The sequence below is a fragment of the Battus philenor genome, unplaced genomic scaffold, assembly GCF_028537555.1.
Source record: "Battus philenor isolate CCGP_79_NKW_IND1 unplaced genomic scaffold, ilBatPhil1.0.hap1 SCAF_29, whole genome shotgun sequence".
NCBI classification, from domain to species: domain Eukaryota; kingdom Metazoa; phylum Arthropoda; class Insecta; order Lepidoptera; family Papilionidae; genus Battus; species Battus philenor.
In genome coordinates, this window is record NW_027181692.1 from 223550 (window position 1) to 248076 (window position 24527).

At 35.3% G+C, this 24527-nt stretch overlaps 1 protein-coding gene across 1 annotated transcript in view; it reads left to right on the forward strand.

Moving 5' to 3' along the window:
- Positions 1–24527, forward strand: part of LOC137926194 (venom protease-like) — a 289572-nt gene that overhangs the window by 81580 nt on the left and 183465 nt on the right. The window lies entirely within an intron of this gene.

Genomic DNA, 24527 nt, shown 5'->3' on the forward strand with positions numbered 1-24527 from the left:
TCATATCTGAGAAGATATCCACAGCTAATTCAGTATTACTGTGTCACTTTTGAATTTATTAATATAGTAGTTGAATAATTCTTTCCTAAGATCTATTAATACGTAATTCATACTTATTGGCGAAGAATTGGACCTCTGATTCTAATTGCTTGCCAAGAAACCTACTCATTGTTAACTAGAAGACTCCTAAGTTATAGTTGGCTGGAATAGAGCCGGTACGTTCTTTCACTTCTTGACTGTTCTCATTATAAACTTAAATATTATCACAGCTAATTAAATAAATTAACAAAATCTAATATATAAAATTCTCGTGTCACGGTGTTCGAACTTGAACTCCTCCGAAACGGCTTGACCGATTTTTACCAATTTTTACATGCGTATTCAGTATATCTGAGAATCGGCTACTATCTATTTTCCATACCCCTAAGTGATAAGAGTGGTCCACCCCTAAATTTTATTTTTAATTTTTTAGACAATTTTTTTGGTTTTGATTTTATTATGATACAGCATACAAAAATACATACAAACGTAAATTTTCACCCCTCTACGATCAACCCTTATCTTACATTTGTTAATTAAAATATTTAATTTTTTTTGCAAAACAACGTTTGCGGGATCAGCTAGTAATGTATAAAACTACCTATGAATCTATTGCAGGTTTCAGAACGCATCCCGATGACGTCAAGATCGGATTATGTGACGGTGTCTATATGACGTCACACCCTTTTTTTAATGTCTCCCACTATTGGGAGCTTTGGTGAAAGGCATTTCAATAATTTCAATCGCGTACGGATGAAGTGAATCCGTACGTCTTGTTGTCCGATGTAAGAAAGAAAATGGAAGAATTATTAAGTGCAATTCCAACACAACTACATGATAATTTATTTATATATATATTACACGGATTATTATAATACCGATAGAGGACAATATAATACGATAAAGTAGTCGAAATCATATCGAACCACCTTAAAAATACAGTTTAAAGTCGCTTGCTCTGTATGTACTATGGACCACAGGACCAAATTTCATTTATACAAAAAAACTGTTGAAATTTTTTTTATTTTAAAAATTTTATCAGGGTTCCGAAGGTTTGTGACCCCGATCTAATTTAACTAATTTATTTTTGATGCCCTTAAATATAGGTTATAGGCTTAAGATATACGAGTGTATAACAGAATAAAATGAAGCGATTGAAGCCTACAACCCTTTTATCCTGTACATCAATAATAAAGTTGGAGACGAAGTCCTCAAACGTCGACCAAGAGCCTGTAGAACCCCCCCCCCTCCCCCCGGACTTACAACTTACCTAAGAACCCGAGAATTCACTTGACGCAATGTGGAACAATACAGTCACAGGTTAGTCACCCAGAGAGCAATGGAGAGAGATATGCTCGGAGTTTCTCTGCGAGATCGAATCCGAAATTAAGAGACTCGAAGAAGAATCAAGGTTTCTGGCGTATCTCTAAGAAGCTCGTCTGAAGTGGCAGCGGAAAAGCTCAAGTGGCAAACAGAAGCTGGTAGACTCGACAGAGATAATGTCTCGGGTAGTTACTGGATTCGGGCAGAGTGAAACTGATCATCCTGCATCTGAAGTGGCAACCGAAAGGTTCAAGTGGCGACCAGAGGCTGGTAGACGCGACAAAAGTCACGGGTAGTTACTGCATTCGGACAGAGCGAGACTCATCATCCTGTCGTCTGAAGTGGCAGCCGAAAGGTTCAAGTGGCGACCAGAAGCTGGTAGACGCGACAGAGATAATATCACGGGTAGTACTGGATTCGGGAAGAACGAAACTGATCATCCTGTCATCTGAATTGGCAGCCAAAAGGTTCAAGTGGCGACCAGAAGCTGGTAGACGCGACAGAAGTCACGAGTAGTTACTTGATTCGGGCAGAACGAGGCTGATCATCCTGGCCATACTTGGAGGCATATGCCTTGCAGTAGGCGTCCATCAGCTGAAATGGAGAAACGAAGAAGTCTTAAAGACATGAGTGAACGTATTTTTAGACAAGCACGTGTCAGACCTCGTCAACCCTAAACATCAGGCGATACAGACATCAAATGGTTTGTCTATAAAAAATAAAGATTTTTTTTAAATATTATAACATCACATACGAGATGATACAACTATGTTTTCCTAATAAAACGGTGCAAGAAAAAAAAATTCGTGATATCAATTTTATACAACTATTCAACGCTACTTGATACTTGGTGTTTATTACTAAATACCAAAATCGGGAGGTTGCGGTATTTCTCCGATCGCATTTTGTTTATTTCTGTTCAAAATTCGTGTAAACAAATACATTTAAATTTTTTTTAAGTTTAATGGTTTTTTGATACCCATATTGTGGTGGTTGTGGAAAAATATGTACCTAGTCCGCCATATTGGAACGGCGTCCATCTTGAATTTTAAATTTTGACATAATCATCGTGTTTTACTAGTGTAGCCCTTTTATTTGATACCCATATTGAGGGGGTTAAGGAAAAATACGTAATCCGCTATTTTGTATCGGCGGCCATCTTAGATTTTTAATGTTATTGATTTTATTATATTGTATTGTCATCTAAATTAAATATGTGTACCGAATTTCAGATCAATCTGACAACGGGAAGGTGCTTAAATTTCAATTTCTAATTTTGACCCAAATAAATTCCGTACGGGTCGAACTAAATAAAACCGTTTAAAAAGTATCTCGTGTAAACAGCTCCTTACAAATAGCCAGAATTATTTGATATATTTTTTTAAAAAACTAACTAAAACAGACCGCACACAAAAGTTAGGAGCGTATGTCACTTGAAACAACATTTCAGGCGCTCTCTCATCATAATGTATGATTTATTTTTCTTTATAAATTATTCATACACTAACTTTATACATCGTTCATCTGTATAACTATTTTTACATTAAGAAATATCACATTTTTTTAACTTTCAAATAATTTTTATTTCTGATTGTAGTATCTAAGACGGGGTGAAGGTACCAAATGTAATTTTTACAACTGCAGGGATGTAAAAATCATCTTTTTTCCTCTTCAATAGTATAACTAATGTTTAAATTTTGAACTTACGAAACCCTAGATAATACGAGTGTTTCCCATCGTGGGGCAATTTGATAGAAAGTGGACCCTTTCACATTAATATATAATATACATGTTACATATTAGACGTTAATTTTATAAAGGTAGGGCGAAGAATATAAAAGGTTGGTTAGCGCTGGTCTAAATTGAAGGTGCAGAATGTTGGTCGTGGCGAATGCCCTAGACCGCCTTACCGAGTATACAGGATGTTAAACAATTAAGTTATTATATTTAGAAATATTACGTTGTCAAGCATTCATACGCCTGCAAGTTGTTTTTGAGTTGAATCCTATATAATTAGTGCACAAATTGTGAATTATATAAGATTGTATCCCGGGCGTCAGCCTCGCGACCAACGATCGCAAGTCTCAATTCTCTATCTCTGGATTACAACTGGTCAATGTATTGCACCATAAAGTTGCTTTATTATATTATTTCATAGTTATTGAATAAACAGACATACAAGTAGATAATACGTGTATACTATAAAATTTTTGTAGTATTTATATAAACAATTATTTTTATTTATGTTTGTGGTCCCGAATGATATGTTTACAAATCTATTATAGAACGATTTATTCATAAAAGAAATGTGATTCGTTCATATATATATGTATGTATATTAGTATGTTTGTATATATGTATTTGTGTATAGTAATGTATGTATCTGAATGTATATAAACCCTAAACTGCCCTCTCCTTCATGTCTCTCATCTCTATACAAAGATTGTCTGGTAGAGATCGCCTCAAGCGATAACATCGCGTCTTGTACTTCTATAACAATTGTTTCTTTTTTTTTTGTTATTATCTGTATTATTTTGTAACATTTATTATTTGTATTTTTATATATAGTTTTGGTGTACAATAATGTGTAAGTAAAATTAATAAATAAATGAGGAATGTATGTAATTATTTGATATACTTTGGATTCGCATTTTGTTGCACATATATCTCTATAATAGATATCCAAAAATATAGATATAAAACAATATAACATAAAAGATAACATTAAAAATGTTGTATGTCCCGAAGCAGAATTCATATTTTAAATTCAAATTTTTTTAAGAAAAATTAAAGTTAAATATATATGTTAACAATATTTAATAATAACAACAGTGCGTATTTTATTTTAATGAACATTATTGATAATCGCAGTATGTTAATATGTTATGTAAAGAACAATGCCGCCCATCCTCTAGAAAATTATTTATGTGCTATGACAATCCTATATAATTATGTTGTATATACTGGTTTCATTAAAACATAAGAGAATGTTATACGATAATTTGTTAATATATATACGTGATTGACAACAATATGGCAGTTAGATGTAACACATATAAATATATAAGTCTATATAATTTAATACGCTGAGATCAAAACAAAATTCAATCCGGTCGACCTTAAAGCAGTTTCTGAATGTTTTTTCGACACCCAATATCGGATATTATAGTATAGACTACGAAAACAACGGCTTGGTTTCAAATGTAAGAGGATAGGGAAGCCACGCAAACTGCGAACATTCAGGTAACACCGCTCCTGAAATATGCCTTCAATATTTCTACGCCTTCAACGTTTCAGACTTACAAAACTTTTGTCATTTTATTGCCTATATATATATTTATATATATATATATATATATATATACCAATACCTCGCTTTGCGTCGTTGCTATTTTCGAAGTTGCGTCGCTGCTTAATTAGCACTAATTTTCACTGCGCGTCGTTAGATTTTCGAGGTTGCGTTGTTTTGGGTTCGAGTCTTTAATTTTCTTTCTTCTTTCTTTTTTTTTCCAAAAGATGGCCACACTTTCGTTACTATTTACTCCATGCCATCAAAAGCCGAGGATTCCCTTTCTAACTAAAAATCAACGCAATTTGGATAAAGTTTTATTTTCACTTTGTTTTTGTAAATTTTCGTGTTCAGTTTCAATTACGTACTGTATTGTAATGTAGTGTGTTGTGCTTATTTTAAAAGAGAATAACAAATTTATATAAATTTTCACGTGTTGTTTCTGGTTACAGAAAAGGTAAACATTATTCCAATTTATTTATTGGCAGAGTTACAATTTTCTTTTTTAAAAGTAGTATTTTCGTGACCCTGGAACCTATCTACGTTCTTTACATGGTTTGCTATAGAAAATCTTAATTCACTTTGCGGCGTTACAATTTGCGTCGTGTTTTTTTGGAACGTAACCACGACGCAAAGTGAGGTATTGGTGTATAGCAATATATATATATACACATATATATTTACTTATCTGTTTCGTAAGGTTATAATTGTGGAGAAGAAACAGGAAGAAATACCACAACAACACATGATTTAATAAAGTTTAACACAGATGTACACATATACACTTTATCAGATACAGCCTGAATGAAATCAAAACAATCAAGCGACATCGCTGCCAAGGATTCTTATCATTTAAATATTCGTTTATTGAATAATAAGCCTTTTCCGTCAATGTACTTTTAATATGCGTTTTGTATTTTGTTAATGGTAGTACAATAATGTTTTGCGTCAATATAAAAACCAAATGCGATCTTATTTCACCTCTGGAAAATTTACAGTTACTCAACAAGCCATAGAGCTATGCTATTGAACTGAGAGTGCAAGAGGATTGAGGGCCAAGCGGGAAATATAGCCTGAATATATCCTCCTCAGCTCCGGAGTGATAGTTACAGTAAACCAGAGTTCCCCAAACTATTTTGTGTCGTAGACCCCTTGCCATGTTTTTCCGTGTTGGGTAGACCCCCTACTTACCTGATATTGATTTCTTGTAAATTTCTAACTGTAGTGAAGTTTAGTGTTAAAAACTTAAAGTAAAAACACATGTTAATTTATACATTTATTAAATGAATTTAAATTAAAACTAGTCAAAATAAAATTTTGTATCTGTTATGTAAAATATACGTAACATTAAATAAACTATAAATAAAACAACATAAAATATATACTTTATAGGTATTTTTATAAATAATGTAAATGTTTTGATATTATAAGATAGTATGATGTAAGTAAATAGGTACTACCAGTGTATGTGTTGAGATCCACTATCGTGGACCACCATTTTCATATCATGGATCCCCAAATTTTTTTTCGCTGACGTAGACCTCTTGCAGGTTGTCATAGACCCCTATGGGTCGATATAGACCACTTTGGGAATCACTAATCTAGTAAGTCGCCAACAAGAGAATAGATAAAAAATAAACAAACACATAACAATATATTCGACTTCATCTACCCCCGAATAGTAAAACGTCGTGATAGCAAATAATCTTCTGGTTTAATAAGGCAAACAGATTGCTACATGTTAAACATATTTATAGGGATGTTGCAAATGCGGTATCTTGGGTGTTCCAGATTGTATTTTGAAACAAAATTGAAAACGCCTCAAAGTTTATACGTAGTTTAATAAAATTTAAATTTCGAATCGTATGTTCATTAACAAGACTTTGTGTACATGAAATAATTGTCATAGATTTTAATAATTACGCAATATTGACGTCTTGACTAGATTTCAGATTGACGTTTATTTATGGGGCACCAGAGTATTTTTAAAATAAATTTAAAATTACTTTTACATTAAAGAAAAAGACTTTTTTTCGAATTCGATTAAAACACCTAAACACTGTAATTAGATTTTTATAACTTAATATTTAATAAAGTTATTATATTTATTACATAGTAAAAGAAAAGAATTCACACACGAAGTGCGATAAATTTACTTAATCACCTATACTTCTGGCGGCCGGCCCGCCATCAGTTGGCGGCCCCTAGTCTTAATAAGTCTGTGCAACCATGGTCTAATAGAATGTGTCAGACTTAAAAACTGCAGAGACATAGTAAACATTATTTTAAATATGTAGTAATATAAATTTTATTACGTCGAAAACCAATAATTTTTGACTATTGTTTTATTATTTTAGTATCTATGAACAATCACCCTGTATAACAATTCCAAATGTCTATTTTTCAATGTCAACATTATGAATATACTTCGACGGTTGATTAACTCAAAATGTACAATTTTTCGCAAAATTTGAACTCGATATAAAATCTATCATCCGTCGACATGAAACGAACTATCAAATATGTTTAAGTTATGTTAGTAATATATAAATGTATATGAAATTTCTTATAGATGTGTAATAGATATGAACGTATTACATTACTTAGATAATAGATAAATAAATAAAATTAACCCCCGTAACTGATATATATTATATTTATTCAATGATAGCTTGCAAAAGCGTCTTTGAAACGACGAAAACGTCTACGGCGCGTTTGAAACAATTCTTAAAGTTTTATATATATATATATATATATATATATATATATATTCCAGACGCCAAGTAAACAATTAAAAAATAAAATTAATATAGCTCTGCCAATAAATAAATTGGAAAAATATATACCTTTTTGTAACCATAACCAACACATAAAAATTAATAAAAATTTGTGATTTTCTTTTAAAATAAGCATAAAACACTACGTAATTGAAACTGAACTCTTAAAATTAGCAAAACAGAGTGAAAATAAAACTGTATTTAAATTGCGTTGATTTTTAGTTAGAAAGGGAATCCCCGAGTTTTGACGGTTGACATGGCGCAATTAGAAACGAAAGTGTTGCCATCTTTTGAAAAAAAAAGAAAATTAAAAAAAAATTAAGACTCGAACCCATAACAACGCAACCTCGAAAATCTAACGACGCACAGTGAAAATTAGTACTAATTAAGCAGCGACGCAACTTCGAAACAAAACGCAAAACGAAACGACGCAAAACGAGGTATTGGTGGTATATATATATATATATATATATATATATATATTTATATATATATATATATATATGTATATATAAGATATTCTTCTCCGGCACGCGCTCCCCCTCGATATCAGGATGATCAGGAATCTTTACGCGTTCAAAGCGAAACCTCGACAGCTGTCGCTTAACAAGCTGACGAAGTAATCACAATAGCTGTACTTTATTATTTACTATATTTATATAAATAGCATATGTAGATATTTAAAAGTATGTATATTAATACACTAAAAAAACCGAGTACCTCCACATGAAACGATAAAAGAATAAGCGTGTTCAACGAGATGACCTTCATGTTGGAAACGTTTCATATGCGGGAGTGGCGAAGTTCAGCTATCTAGGCTGCACCATAACGGATGACAACACCAGAGAAGAGGAGATCGATATCCGTATCCAGAACTCGCTGAGATGCAGTGCAGCACTTCACGAGGTTCTAGTGTCTAGGCTCCTAAGCAGAAGTACAAAAGTCCGTATCTACAAAACCGTAATACGACCAATATTGATGTATGGCTGTGAAGCTTGGACGCTAACTTTGAAAGAAGAACAAAAACTGCTAGTGACGGAACGCAAAATCATGCGGAAGATCTTGGGACCAGCGAGAAATCAAGACGGATCTTGGAGGCTCCGAAAGAATGCCGAAATTGAGACTTTAATACCACAGCTAAATATCATTGGCGAATGTAAAGCTCAACGAATCCGCTGGCTTGGTCACTTGGAGCGAATGGGATCGGATCGGAGCGTGAAGGTAGCGTACCTGGAAAAACCGAGGGGTCGAAGACCAGTGGGTAGACCCAGGTATCGCTGGATCGATCGCGTTGAGGCAGACTTGCGCGAATTGAATGTCAACCAATGGCAGACGATGGCGCAAGATAGAGGAAAGTGGAAGTCTCTCGTTTCGGAGGCCAAGACCCACTTTGGGTCACTGAGCCAGCGGAGTAAGTAAGTAAGTTTATTTATACAAGGCGTTTTTTATGTTTGGTCTTTTATGATATTACCTTGTTTCACCTAACTATATTAATTTATTTCTGCACTGTCTTAATAGTTATCTGGTAGAGAATATCCTCAACATTAAGTTCGCCATTACACGTAAAATGTATTAAAAGTTTTGAAAAATAAGTAAATGAAAGAAATATTTTCGTCTTAACTTTCCTACTTCAAATAACAATCGCATCAAATAATGTAACTTGACATAATAAAACTGATTTTCATTGCTATCTCATCGACAGTTTTACGAACAGATGAGAAATAAAAATGAGTTTTTAATTCCTTTCAGTAATTGTTTGGTTCAATACGCTGATATCGCCAATGTGTACAGAGTAGGTTAAATACAGAGAGAACCTTCAAATAATTTATAACTTAAGTCACGCAGCCCACTAGTGGGCATTCGACTCGCATTGGATATATCTATGTGTTCGATTGTATCTTGGATCTATGTAACATGATGCAAGTGTATATCTACTATCTCAGTTCGATTGCAAAACGGAAGGCAATATCTCAAACATCTGACATAATTTTTAATGCATTTTTTCAGTCTGTTATATCAGGGCTTCTTAAACTTTTGTCATTCACGACCCCATTTATAATTGCGAGTTTCTTGACGACCCCATACAAATATAAAAAAAATAATATTTTTTGACAATTTATTTACTAGTACTACTAACAATATACATATACATATGAAAATATATGGTTTTAGAATTCGTTTTGAAACATACAAAAATCTAAAATTGCACAAAAAATTATAATTTTGTATTTATATTACTTTAACACATTCAACAAATGCGCGTGTCTAGACGCTGCAAGTCCTCTGTATTCCGCCAACTCTAGTGATGTTATAAAATGGTATATATAAATATTTGACATTGAAATCCCTCGACCCCAGAATTTTGCCACGCAACCCTATTTGGGGTCGCGACCCATAGTTTAAGAAGCCCTGTGTTATATACTTCCACAACTTTTCATGTTTAGAACACAATTCTACAGAACATTCCATCTTTGTACTTTTGTGATACAAGCCGGTAACAGGTCCAGATTTTTCTTTTTATTTGTAGCTAATGGATGCCCACCACAATGGTTCCTGTCTCCTGATAAGAGATGAGCCCACAACAAACTCATGTTTACTTTGTGATCACTTATAATGGAACCTCACTTCAAGTTAAAGGCTTCCCCCAGAGGTAGACATGATCAGCAGTAGTGTGCTCTCCGCAGTATCGAGGTGGACGCGGTCTCGGCTCAGCTCTTTACGGGGCACGGGGGGTACTCTGAGTACCTTCACAGGTTCAAGCTCAAGGAGGACCCCTCGTGCTTCTGTGAACCGGGCGTGGACCAGACCGTAATCCACCTTGTGGCCCGGTGTCCCGCATTCGGCGTACTCCGACTCGAATTCGAGTGCCGGTCTCGTGTGAAAATCAGGGAGGAGTCAATAGCCTCCCTGATAAGCGAAGAACCAACAAAAAAAGATTCCATTCACCTCTGTAGAAAAATCATAGACAAAGCTATAGAAAAAAATAGAAACTAAAAAAATTGCTAACAAATAAGACCAATAAAAGATAAAATAAAAGCAAAAACAAGTAATAAAGTGATATAGAATAATAATAGAATATAAGTATAAAATGTGATATAGATTAATAATAGAATATAAGAAAACGTAAAAAGTAATGAGGAATGAATGAAAGGCGATACAGAGCAAAAGGGAAAGACAGTGGAATTATAGAAAGAAAGAAATGAACGAAAGATAATATGAAGTATGAAAGAAGAGAAAGAAAATAAAAAATGTCAGTGAAAAAGTAAATAAATGTAAACAAAAAGTCCCTGTCCCACACCAGATAGGGGGTACGAAAGGCTCCCAATAGTGGGGGCCAAAAAAAATAGTAGTGTGCTGCCTCAGTCCAGTGACTTCTTGCATCCTCAACTATGTCTGTCTGTGTAGTAGAAATCTACCAGTTTGTGGCCACTGAGAACCTTTCAACTAATGACCATCTGCCACTACGCACGAGCATTTCTTCGAGCTACATCTTGATTCTTCTGCAGACATCCATATTCTGATTCTATTTTTATTAAGCATTTAATTTGTCTTCTGTATCTTTTGAATTGGCACATGGCATGGCACAGACTAAATGTTTTAAGATATCTTTAATTCATGATGAAAATTTTTTTTGGTAAATTTAATTATAAAGTCTCTATCAATGTATTACTCTATGCAGTTAAAAAGTAACCAGATTAGACGTACACAAACAAGAGAATAAAACTGATCAGCGGCCGAACAGTTAGCGGGATCTAGTTAAACTTTATTAGGTACGTTGTTAGCGACATTTGAACTAAAACGTGAGTCGAGTCGGTATTTACGTTCCTGAATTTCGTAGACATCTCATGTTGGCAGACGAAAGCAAATCATTTTATGTGTTATATTATTATTGATATAGAATTTCAGCCTTTATGTATCTTGCCCACTCCTTGGCAACCTCACTCCAACCGCTGCAAACTCTCCAGAACCGCTTCACCCGAATCTCTACCAGCACGGAGTGGTTCAAACGTGACGTCGATCTTCACAGAGACCTCAAACTTCCAACTGTCTTAGAATTATTTAAAGATTATTCAAAGACCTACTTTGAACCATCCTCCTCTCACCCAAGTCCTCACTTAAAGAGCTCATCAAGCTACTCTATTTGCATCTCTACCAAGATCATCCTGAAAACGTACTCGTTGCATCTGCGAGAGGATCCAGATGATTTCCTGGATTGCCGAGTGGTACACGATACTGCCCCAAGCTGCATATATAATAAGTACACTGTACATCTCTACAAGGGTAGAGCTGCCTTAAAGGTACCTTCATAGGTTTAAGCTCAAGGAGGACCCCTCGTGGTTCTGTGAACCGGGCGTGGACCAGACCGCTATCCACCTGGTAGCAGAATGTCCCGCATTTGGAGGGCTCCGATATGAGACCGAATGCCGGCTAAGCAAAGAGATAGAGAAGGCAACACTTGCCTCCATTATAATGGAAAAGGATGAAAGAGAGTTCGTCCTCAAATTCTTTAGGAAAGTTGCACAATACGCAATAGACAGGAACAAAACATAACCACATAAAACATTGTAAAGTTATTAAAATAGATTTATTGATATTAAAAAAAAATTGTAAAATAAATCCGTGATAAAATTGATGTACACGAGAAAATAATTAAACCAATTAAAACTGTGATGCTGCAATAGAAATGGATAACTGAAGTGTTTGATGTACGAAAGAAATGGAATGATTGAGAATGGAAGATGGAATTGTAGAATGATAGAAGGGGGAAAAAAAAGCTATTGTGTACTATGGAAGACGAGAACGAAAATAAAAATTCAAGTGAAAAAGTTTATTAACAAATACAAAACCCTGTTCCTAATTAAATAGGGGGTGGAAGGAGAGATCTCCAATAGCGGGGGCCAAAAGATAAAAAAAAAACGTCAAACCCTGCACTTTTCATTGCTCTCTGGGTGACGCTGTGCTTTATGATGTCCGTTATAAGTGACCTCGTCTCTACCCACATCCAGTGACCACCAGCGACCTTGTGCATGTCGTCGATGCACCAAGAGTCCACCCACGTACCTATTAACAAATATAAAACCCTGTTCCTAATTAAATAGGGGGTGGAAGGAGAGGTCCCCAATACCGGGGGCCAAAAAAAAGTAGAGCTGCTACCTTTTTGTGAACTCATCATCCAACTGGAGTACGAAGTTCTCATTATGTCTCTCGTAAAAGCTCCCGTATTCACAGCACCTGCTTCAAATATTTTCAGCAGGGGATAATATTGTATACTCTACTTACAATACCGAAGCGAAAAGTTACTCTACATATAGCAAGCAAACAATCAGCTATAGCAGATTAAATAGCAGTTAACGTCACAAAGTTAATTAAAGCGAAACGAGCTATTTTTAAATTTGCGGCGAATGCTGATGGCAGGAGCTAATAGCAGCGGCGAGGTTGCTATTTTAAATATTCATTTTATAACGCTTCTATTTATTCTGTGTTTAATGTACAATGTGACGTAACAAGGAACCTTCTAGAAGGTTTCGAGCGTGGAATTCATGAGAATGATCCCGTGTGCTGTTTACATTGAATAATTATTATACAGATCGAATTGACAAGTTGAAAGGCAGATGAAAAGTCACGTAGAGATCATGGATCGACAAATGCAACTTAGTGCAACGATACTCGAGGCAGATGAACTTGAGAAAGTCATTGAGAGACTCTGTATCCATTCCGCTTCTGGAAGTTCTTACTGGAAACCTACAGGAGGATATTTCCAGCAATGGACTTCACTTCAGAGCCACGATGTCCCACTTTCTTCAAAATTACTTTAAACTTCTTCCAATAAAATACCCTGTGACCCTATTATGACTTGACGTTGATTTATGGGACAGTCTTTGTATACACATATTCAAATACACCTATCCCCCGATTCACACGGTAGATACGTTCCCGAGAAAAACGTGTAAATCGAAAATTAAAAATTTTCAAGTCAAAACCGTGTAAATCGAAAAGTTTGCAGAAAATGCATAATTTTGCTATTTAACAGTTGTGATTTTTTTGGTGTACAAAGAAATAAAAATAAAATGCATTGACAAGATAAAATATTTAATATGTTACGGAAACACTATTTTTTTTTTACAATAATCTAAATTATGCACTCACTTGTAATTTACGAATATGGAAAATTAAATATTTCTGAAACTGTGAAACTTTCACTCAAACACAATTTTCCGTAGATAAAACTTTAATTTTATGCGAAGAAATACAGACACAGTGCGCGTGTGCAGCAAGTCAGCACATAAGCTCGGGATTCCCCGTGAAATGTGTACACAGCGCACGTGTTCAATCACAGTAGCATTTGGTAGAGTGTGATAAAAACAAAAAAAACTTATTTGGAAAAACGTGTAAAAGTAAAAACGTGTAAAACAAGTACCGTGTAAATCGGGGGATAGGTGTATATACATTACTTTATAAAGTTCAAATGTCACTTTTGTTTCTTACCTCCTTATATGTTAGTTGTTATGTATGTATACATATGTATTAACATATTTAATGGAATCAGGCGTTACCTTGCGGAAGTCCATCCTAAGTAAGAAAAGGACCAATATTTAGCCACTTCCGCACATGCAGTGGTAGTCGTGCAATGAAATGCCTTTTGCGGCAAAACAATGCGAATCACACAACCGCCACCGTCAAATCACTCAACACGTGTTTCACCCCTCCACGGGGCATCTTCAAAAGATATGTTACACCGATTAGTGCCAAACACATGTATTAACAGTTGTGATTTACAGCAAAAGATATATTTATAGAAGTATATATATATATATATGGTTGAAGACAGGGATATTATTTTCATTTTCTATTTTTTTTTTCACACAATATTTATATTTTCTTGCTCTTCTGCCACTCGTCTTATGATCTTTCATTCCTTTTTCTTCCTTACTACATTTTCTATTTTTCACACTAATTTCCCTTATGTTCGATATTATTACATTACCTCTAACATTAATCCCTTGAAAGCTTTTACATCTAGAAGAAAAACTATTATAAAAAGATTGAACCTTTTTGCTGATCATTGATCCATATATTTTATTATTTATAATTTTTACACATAAAATTAATCAACATGTGTATTGTGTTAAAAAAGAAGGTAATTTATAATTAGCAAAATAAAATAATTTAAAATAAATCAAATGTTTATGGTCATGTATATCAAACTACATTATATTCTTTTTGGTATATCATATATGACATTTTAACATTTTGACTGTCAAATGTAAAATTTATTGTGAACCAACATAAAAACCGGCCGAGCTTCAAAAAGCTCAGGTATACAAATCAATTAGTGCTTTTACAAATCCATTGCAGCACAGAAGAAGAAAGAGTGTAGAAGAGAAGTGATCATTTTTACTTCTTTCATTTTCTACTCATATACAGTTTTTAGCTTGCAATTTTTAAGGTGAGACTATTCCTCGGGCCTCTATCGGCATGACGGTGATGATTGTTTTACTTCACCTGTTCATTACGGTCTTATTGGAAACCTTTTCAGATGACTATATCCAGTACTGGATATCCTATCACTGAAATTATGTGATCAAATTTATTATAACATTAAAAAAATGTATTTCAAATTAGAAATATTTTGTAAATGTAGAATGTTAGATTGACTATTCCATTATTAATCTAGATTAAAATTAAATATAAAATATTAAAGAATATTGTAGTAGAAAAACATTTATATATATTTACAATCATTTACAGTGAGACCAAATTGATTGAAACTAGAATCAAATTGAGATACTCTATGATTGCAATCTTCAATTTGATTTAAAATTCCACGCTTACTGATTTGAGAAAAACCCACATAAAAATTTCAAATTGAATTTTTACGAATTTATGATTAATGTACTTTTAATTTCATCACCTTCATCAGCTAGCACAACTTCCAATGGACATGGACTTATATATATTTTCCAATAGGATTTGTCTTCTGATCACTTTAACAAATATGTCTGTCCTGCACTACGTGTAGATATATCCTCTTCAGAATCATTAGGATCGTTTTTTTTGGTCATTCGATGGTCATCTTCCATACCTTTGATGAGGTCTCTAGATATTTCATGGAACTCGCAACTGCCCTTCATTACAAAGCACACCTGGGAGGGGAGCTGTACCTCCTTCTTACTAAGTCTGCGGTAAAACGGTGTAGATGTAGTAAGTAGTGGAGAGGATGATAGGCAGAAGGAAATTTAGAATAAATGATAATGTTAGATTATATATAGACTAGAGAAAGAGAGTGAAAATAAGACACATGATACATTTATTAATAAATGTAAAATTCCTTTTCCTACAATATCTTAGGGGTATAAGAGAGGCCCTTGTAAAAGGGATGTGGTAATATTGCATCCAAAAAACCGCCATATTTAAAAATTCCCACGGACGTCGTCACAACGCTCATAACCGTTCGTCTCGCTCACTCGCACGGCGTGCACTATACGCGCTCTTGCTTGCACTCTTGGCACGCAGCCAACGCGTAGCGCCGCCATTTGTAATTCTCGTAGGCGAATTATTCATTTTTCGCGCGCAAATTATTGTAATTGTTAGATTGTATTAAATAAACGTTTTACCAAAACCACATGGAGCGATATAATCTGTATTGATTTTGGCGTGTCTATAAGAGAATATTGTTAAGATCGTATTTCTTTCAGAAACATTCAACCACACGCAAACCAATCTGTAACGAAGTATGCATCACTAGCACCACCCAAAGATGCCTCACGCAGACAAACGCATAGAGAAGCTAGACGCGGTGTCCCTGAAAAAGCTAACAGATTCCACGGGACCTTGCAACGAGTGCATCTGCAACCTGATCGAGCCGCCGAAACCACCTTTTAACATAAAGAACGCAGTGAGAAACGCGTTGGACAACCTGCAGATGTACCAGGACTCAACTGCGAAGCTCCTCGGTATTACCAGCCCACAAAACCTCGCGGGGCCGAGCCTGGACACCCAGGGCAAAGGGAAGTCATCCAAAAGTAGAAGAAGTTCATCAAAAGGAAAGACAGGGAAGGAAGGAAAATCTGATAAGGAACCACCTCATACACCGTAAGTTTAGTTTTTTTTTTAATATTGTCTACGGCAGAGTTCCCCAAACTTTTTTGTGTCGTAGACCCCTTGCCATGTTTTTCTGTGTTGGGTAGACCCCCTACTTACCTGATATTGATTTCCTGTAAATTTTTAACTTTAGTGAAGTTTAGTGTTAAAAACTTATGTTAATGTATACATTTATTAATTGAATTTAAATTAAAACTACTCAAAATAAAATTTTGTATATGTTATGTAAAATATACGTAACATTAAATAAACATAAAATAAACTATAAATAAAATAACATAAGCAATAAGTCAATATTTCTAGTGAGAAGGATGAACCTGATGCTTCAATAATAAATTATCAATATTTGGCGTCAATTGAAAAGTAGTGCAAGGTAGCGAAGCTCTGAGACTGCGACTCTCAGGTTTTTACAAGTTCAAAATGTATTGCGACCACAAAGCGAATACCAACATCCTGCAACTTACACAATTTTATAAACATATATAATAATTTTTTTACTTCATAGGTACTTTTATAAATAATGTAAATGTTTTGATATTATAAGATAGTATGATGTAAGTAAATAGGTACTATCAGACTGTTGTGATCCACTATCGTGGACCCCCATTTTCATTTCATGGACCCCCAAATTTTTTTCGCTGACGTAGACCCCTTGCAGGTTGTCATAGACCCCTAGGGGTCGATGTAGACCACTTTGGGAATCACTGGTCTACGGCTATAGACATACGCTATTGTATGAAAAAAATGAATTTTTGAAACTCAAAAATAAGACATGTACTTCAATCTAATTTTAAAAGTTGGCATGCAATTATTATTCCTTAATTATTAACAATCTAATATATGAAATTCTCGTGTCACGATGTGCGTGATTGAACTCGACCGATTTTCGTGAATCTCAACGCGCACATCGACCAGGCTGAACAATCGGAAAATATCTATTTTTCATCCCCCTAAATGTTAAGGGTGGTCCACCCCTAAATTCATTGTTTTTATTTTTTTTATGATACAGCATAAAAAATACATACAACCCTAAATTTTCACCCCTCTACGATCAACCCTTATTTTTTATTTGTTAATTTAAAAAAAACTTCATTTTTTTTTGCAAATCAACGTTTTCGGAATCAGCTAGTTGTTTAATATTACAAGGATATTATACTATTAATACTAAACTGTTTTGGTTTTGCAAGCCAAAGAAATTATCAGGCAAATTATTCTTGTCGTTTCAGGCCATGCTCCCTGCAAGACATAGGCATAAAGATATCTATGGTAGGAAATACCACAATCGCCACATTCGGTAGACAGGTTGGCGATCGCAGTGTGGTATTATGGTACGCAGGGGACGCTGCTGCTCATCCTCTGGAAACTTCTCTGTGAGCAGTTGCAATCCTATATAATTAATGCACAAATTGTTAATTATATAAGATTGTATCTCGGGAATTGAACCCGCCTACCATTGCTTATGTATATATATATATATATATATATATATATATATATATAATTATAATAAGTGCACAATGCCTGTATATATATATACAGGCATTGTGCACTTATATATATTTATTACATGCAAAAAAGATAGTTACGTTATTCGACATTTGAACTATATGTACATTTATGTATATATATATATATATATATATGTGTCTGTGTGTGTGTGTTTATAGGTATAGACTACGAATATAAAATATAATGGTTGTACGATTTAGCGGTTCCGTAATAAATCCATAATGATTTGACTTTATTTTATGTGATTGCATTAAATACACGTCTAAAACTATTTTTAATGGCTGGCCGATAAGATTTCTTATCAATTTATATTATTTTTTTTATTTAAACGTTAAAAAAATTGGTTTCAATGAAATTACATTTCCTTATAAAAATACGAAAAGGATTATTGGGCTAAGATATATAAAATTTAAAAACCATAACAAAAGTAAATTGACGGAAAAGGCTTATTATTAATATTTAAATGACACGAATCCTTGGCAGCGATGTCGCCTGATTGTTTCGATTGCATTCAGGCTATATCTGATAAAGTATATATGTACACATCTGTGTTAAATTTTATTAAAACATGTGTTGTTGTGTTGTTTCTTCCTGTTTCTTCTCCACAACTATAACACCTTGCGAAGCAGAGTAGAGTCAAGAATGAAATAAAAAGATTTCAATCAATAAGAGTTTAAAATCAAAATATTCTTTATTCGAATAGTCAGTTACAAGTACCTTCGAGTCGCCAATAAAATGTTGGCATTGTTGTCAGGAAGCTACCAGCTCGACAGGCAGTTCTGCTGAACAGGCAGAAGCTCAGCAGTTGCTCTTTGCAAATACAGTTGCACAAAGCGACGACATGCAACCATGCATTGACATCAGCGCAGTTCTCTTGGATGCAATCATATACTTTTGTTTAATAATATTTCTTTAGTTTTGGTTTTGATACTCTCCAGTGGCAGATCTGAAATTATTTGTGGTATTTTATTGTACATAAATACACTTTGTCACAAGTGATTTATTTATTTTTTATGACGACAACTAGGAATAGAGTTTTTAATATTTTTGCCGACAAACAAAAGTCCTGTTACAATTTAACAAACTTTGAATGAATGAATTTTATCTGTATGTATCTTTCCAGGAGAGAATGCTGATCGTGATATAAGATGAGTTACGAGGAACTTAAAAAGCTCGACCGCAAGTCTCTGAAGAAGCTCAGGGACGGGCAGGGTCCGTGCGACGAGTGCATCTGCCACATCCTCAGCTGCCCACCCGATCCGCTGACCTTTGGGAAGATATACAGGAAGATCATGTGCTACTTGAGACGTTTTAGGAAGCAGCCGCCGCCGGAGAAGGTGGAAATAAAAGGAAGTAAGCGTAAAGGGAAGAAGAGAGCGTCACCCAAATCGAGCAGGTCCTCGTACAAGAGTAAGAGAGGGAAAAGGTCCAAAGACAGAAGACCGGCGCCTGTTACCAAGAAAGGATCCAGGTTATGTGCGAGGCGCAGTAAAGATAAAGGTATCGAAGTAAAAAGCAAGAAGGGAGATTGTTGTAGGAACTGCTGAATGTATTTACGTAAATTTTGGCAAACAAATATATGACAATGGCGTCACTTTAATTGTCAATTTATTCACGACCATTCCATTCCGCTGAAGAGACACTTGGCTTCAGTCAGTTTGCAGCCGCAACTATGGGTCTGGTTGTTTGGACTAGAGTTCTATGGGTACCAGTAGCCCGCCTGCGTATGCTGGGTCCTGGTCATTGGTATTGGATTCGTAGTGGCTTTATGGTCAACTCCAGATATCGGACATGTTCATTCACTTACCTTAGTCTGTGACTGGCCACGGCGTGGCGATACCTGATTGGGAGATACCGCAGTCCCCCGTATAGCGCAGAGGGCGAACACCGGAGGGGGGGGGGCTTAGTAGGTAGCAATCCCACATACCCCTGTCCTCCCCCCAGAGGCGGGGCATCTTGAACGCCGGAAGATTTCCCCCCGAAACCAAAAAAAGTCTGACTGGCCACTTGGTGGGTGATTACACTGTTAGAAGTAAGAAAGGGACCAATATTTAGCCACTTCCGCACATGCAGTGGTAATCGTGCAACGAAATGCCCCGCCCGCCAGCCCGCTGATAACACAGAGTTACTCTGTGTTTGGCACTAATCGATGTAACATAACTCCTGAAGATGCCCCGTGGAGGGGTGAAACACGTGTTGAGTAATTTGGCGGTGGCGGTTGTGTGATTCTCATTGTTTGCCGCATACGCATTTATCAGCGGGCTGGCGGGCGATGCATTTTATTGCACAACTACCACTGCATGTGCGGAAGTGGCTAAATATTGGTCCGTTTCTCACTTATGATGGACTTCCGCGAGGTAACGCCTGATTCCATTAAATACACTGTTAGAAGCTACCGTTAGTGGTAGCTTGCTAGCATCTGGCGAGGTACCGCAGCTCTGGTACTTGCTAGATATTACCCAACGCAGCCAGGTGTAGTTTATGCTAGATCCATATTCATGTAATATAGGACCCCATAAATCAGGCATCCAGAGAAATTATTAAATCGTTAATGTGTTCTTGGTGATATACGGAAGGTCATTGAGCCATACAACTCCATCACCTGTTGGAAGTCAGGTAGACCTTCCACAGGACATTTAAAAGAGTACAGCTGTCAGATACGGTTGTTAAAACTTCCAATGTTGAATAATTATATTTTATATTTATTAAATGTTAACTCGATATAATAAGTGTATAAAATAAATTTAAATACGGACAGAGACGGGTGAATGCACAAGCGATTTCATCTCGACCCCGCAACAATGAGCGGATGGTTTATTTTATAACTAAACACTCTTTCTCAAATGGTCCTTCTGTACATAGCTTCTACATTAGCGAACAATTCACAGAACGTTTATTAATATTTAGTGAAAGCACTTTGAATATGTCCATATACACTGTTCTTGCTTCCCGACTTTGCTCACAATCTACACATGCGGTATAGTTAAGTATGTTAGTAATATAATTTATTTATATATAACTATAGATTTGTGGGATTGTTCATATAGCTAGTATATCTTGAAGGCAATAAAAATACGAAGCCTGATTTTTTATACCGATTTAAAACTATGAAAACAATGTTCAACTAATAAAAACTAGCCAACCAATCACGTTTCGAGGTGTATTGTAGAGCGCCATCTATCGTCCGATGTATATAAACAATTATATTTGTGTGGGATTCCCCTTCCTGTTGACGATGATTTCAGCTGGTGTTTGTTCATTGATCGACGCATGCATTTATATGTGCAAAAGAACAGATGATGGAAACAGTCTGTATAAGGATATGTCTTCGTCCAAGGAGGTGGTGAACTTCCTGAGTAGACGTTCTTATTCTGGGGTGAATATCCCGAAACAAAAACACCCTGAACCTAACTTACTAGCTAATATTAAAGTACAGAGGCAGGTTCAAGAAGGCTCAGGAGCAGAGGAGATCAACGTTAGTAAGAAAGGACCAATATTTAGCCACTTCCGCACATGCAGTGGTAGTCGTGCCAAACACAGAGTGGCACTAATCGGTGTAAAATAACTCCTGAAGATGCCCCGTGGAGGGGTGAAACACGTGTTGAGTGATTTGACAGTGGCAGTTGTGTAATTCGCATTGTTTGCCGCATGCGCATTTATCAGCGGGCTAGCGGGCGGTGCACTTTGTAGCACGACTACCACTGCATGTGCGGAAGTGGCTAAATATTGGTCCTTTTCTTACTTAGAATGGACTTCTGCGAGGTAACGCCTGATTCCATTAAATATTTGAGGTTAACGTTGTTAAACAACAGACACCTTCAGGCTGTATAACAGTATTCATGGTGGTAGCAATATCACGTCACACGAGACTCAAGATGCGATCAGAAGGTTCATCAACTGGCGCACAACCTGATGATGGCAATGTGGAGTAGGGACGAGGAAGTTGTCGCACGAAACGTAATATCAAACTGGACATTGTTGTTGCGTCGTTAAAATAGATTAAGACTTAGTCAACAATGTAACATGCATGTAAAAACAAAGGCACATAGATCCTGGTAATAAAAATGCGGTCTACTTCCATTGTCTTCTAGCTGTAGATATCTAGAGTCAATTGTTCGGTGTGGAAAGAAAATGTGTTACAAAAATTAATTTATTTTTCTTGCCAAAAAAGTCCTATGAAATTTTAAAAGACTTTTTATTTTCATTTCTCGTTCATTAAGATATAAATTCTTTAGTTTTTTCCACGTACTAATCAATAGTTTTGCAAAACTAATAATGCATTTATTTTAATTAGTCTAATTATAGGCATTCGACATGGATTTCTTGATCCATTTTTGTGAGCACGACGTGATCATTTGAAAAATCTGACCTCTTGTTATTGTCGCGTATTGAACTTGATGTGATTGAAATTGCTGCTAGGTTTGGACTTTATGCAGGTTCATCTAAATTGAACTCACGGAAACAGGTCCGTGATAAAATTTACTCTGAATATTCCAATTACAACGAAGACATTTGAAGAAGGAGTATACCCATGTAAATGTAGGTTTAGTTTTGTGGTTGTGGCGTAGTGTAAGTTTGCGAAACAAGGACAAGACGGTCGGGAATAAGGTAATAAGTTTTTTTTTATGACCCCCGCTATTGGGGGCCTCTCGTACCCCTATTTATGGTGGGACAGGGACTTTATTTGCAATTTAATTTTTCACATGATTTTTTGTTTTCTCTCTCTTCTTTCATATTTTACTTTCTCTTTCGGTCCCCTTTTGCTCTGTTCATCTATCATTCTTTCCTCTTTTCTTTTTACATTTTTACTTATTTTCTATAATACATTATATATCACATTTGAGTTTTATTTTATCACATTTTATCACATTTCTTATAATATATATTGTTGTATATTTGGATTTTTATTTTTTTGTATTACGTTTTTAACTATTTTCTTGCAACAAGCGAGGAATTCTTTCCTAGTTTCTTTTTCGCCTATCAGGGAGGCTATTATATATAGGTTATAAGTTAAAGTGGAGGGGAATTTATTTAAATTCCGCATTAAAAGCATCGAGAAGCACAAAATTCTCCGCAATCATAAAGCGCTTCGATATACCGCAGGCTGTACGGCAAAAGGTTGTAGAGGAGGTCGTCTATGTCTATTTTGGACAGATACTATACGAAGGCTATAAACTCTTTATCAAGAGAGATGGACTAGGCTGAGATCTTGGAAGTTTCTGTTCTGAGGAAGCCGTCGAAGATAGGTTTAGGGAAAGAAGTCTTGGCTCTCTGTATACAAAATTAGTCCAGACTGATGAAGATGCGCAAGATGGGGGGTAGGTCGTGTATACACCTTGTGGTGGGGATGTGCTACACGCTTGACAGTCTGTGGTCTCGACCGAAGAAATTTAAGACCATAACTGCCATTCGGAGTGTTGTATACTTTGCCGATTGCTGCTGCAACTTTCCCAATGAGAATCGAAGTACGTGACCACGTTTCGGAGCAGTAAATCTCTACATAAGTAACCAAATGATTTAGTTAAAGTCTCTCTCGAGCACTCTCGAATTTTAAACGCGTGTGAGAGTACAGGTGAAGGTCCTCCTGGGATCCCTCAGGTCACTCCGTACTTACAAGTGAAGTAAGAACTTACTATACTGTAGTGAGAAACGCATTTACATAAATTAAATAATTGAAGCGCATATATATATATATATATATATATATATATATATTTAATAACATAAAATTTGGTATGTTTCTTACAATACTAAAATATAATATCAAATTCCATATATATACACATACATATATCTAATATATAAAATTCTCGTGTCACGGTGTTCGAACTTGAACTCCTCTGAAACGGCTTGACCGATTTTTACCAAATTTCATATGCGTATTCAGTAGGTATGAGAATCGGCTACTATCTATTTTCTATACCCCTTAGTGATAAAGGTTGTTCACATTTAAAAAAAAAAATTATTTTTTTTAACGAAATTTTTTGTTTTTATTTTTTTATGATACAGCATACAAGAATACATACAACCATAAATTTTCACCCCTCTACGATCAACCCCTATTTTTTATTTGTTAATTAAAAACTCTAATTTTTTTTGCAATACAACGTTTGCGGGATCAGCTAGTATATATATATATATATATATATATATATATATATATATATATGTGTGTGTGTGTGTGTGTGTGTATAAATATATGTATATATATGTAAATATATATACACATATATATGTATGTATATATATATATATGATTTTCGAATTACAACAGAGGGTTCAATAACAGAACTCTTTTTAGTAGACAACAAAATGGCTGCCAGTTCAAATGATGACATTACTTTTGCGCCACCTGTTACAATACGTCTGTTATCGGTATATTTATTCGCAAATCCGACGGAAGCTTTAAAAGCCAGAGATACTAAACCTGCACCGATCGTATTTAGTCGGTATTAATTTAGTAATGAGCCGTGGTAGTCCAGCGGTAC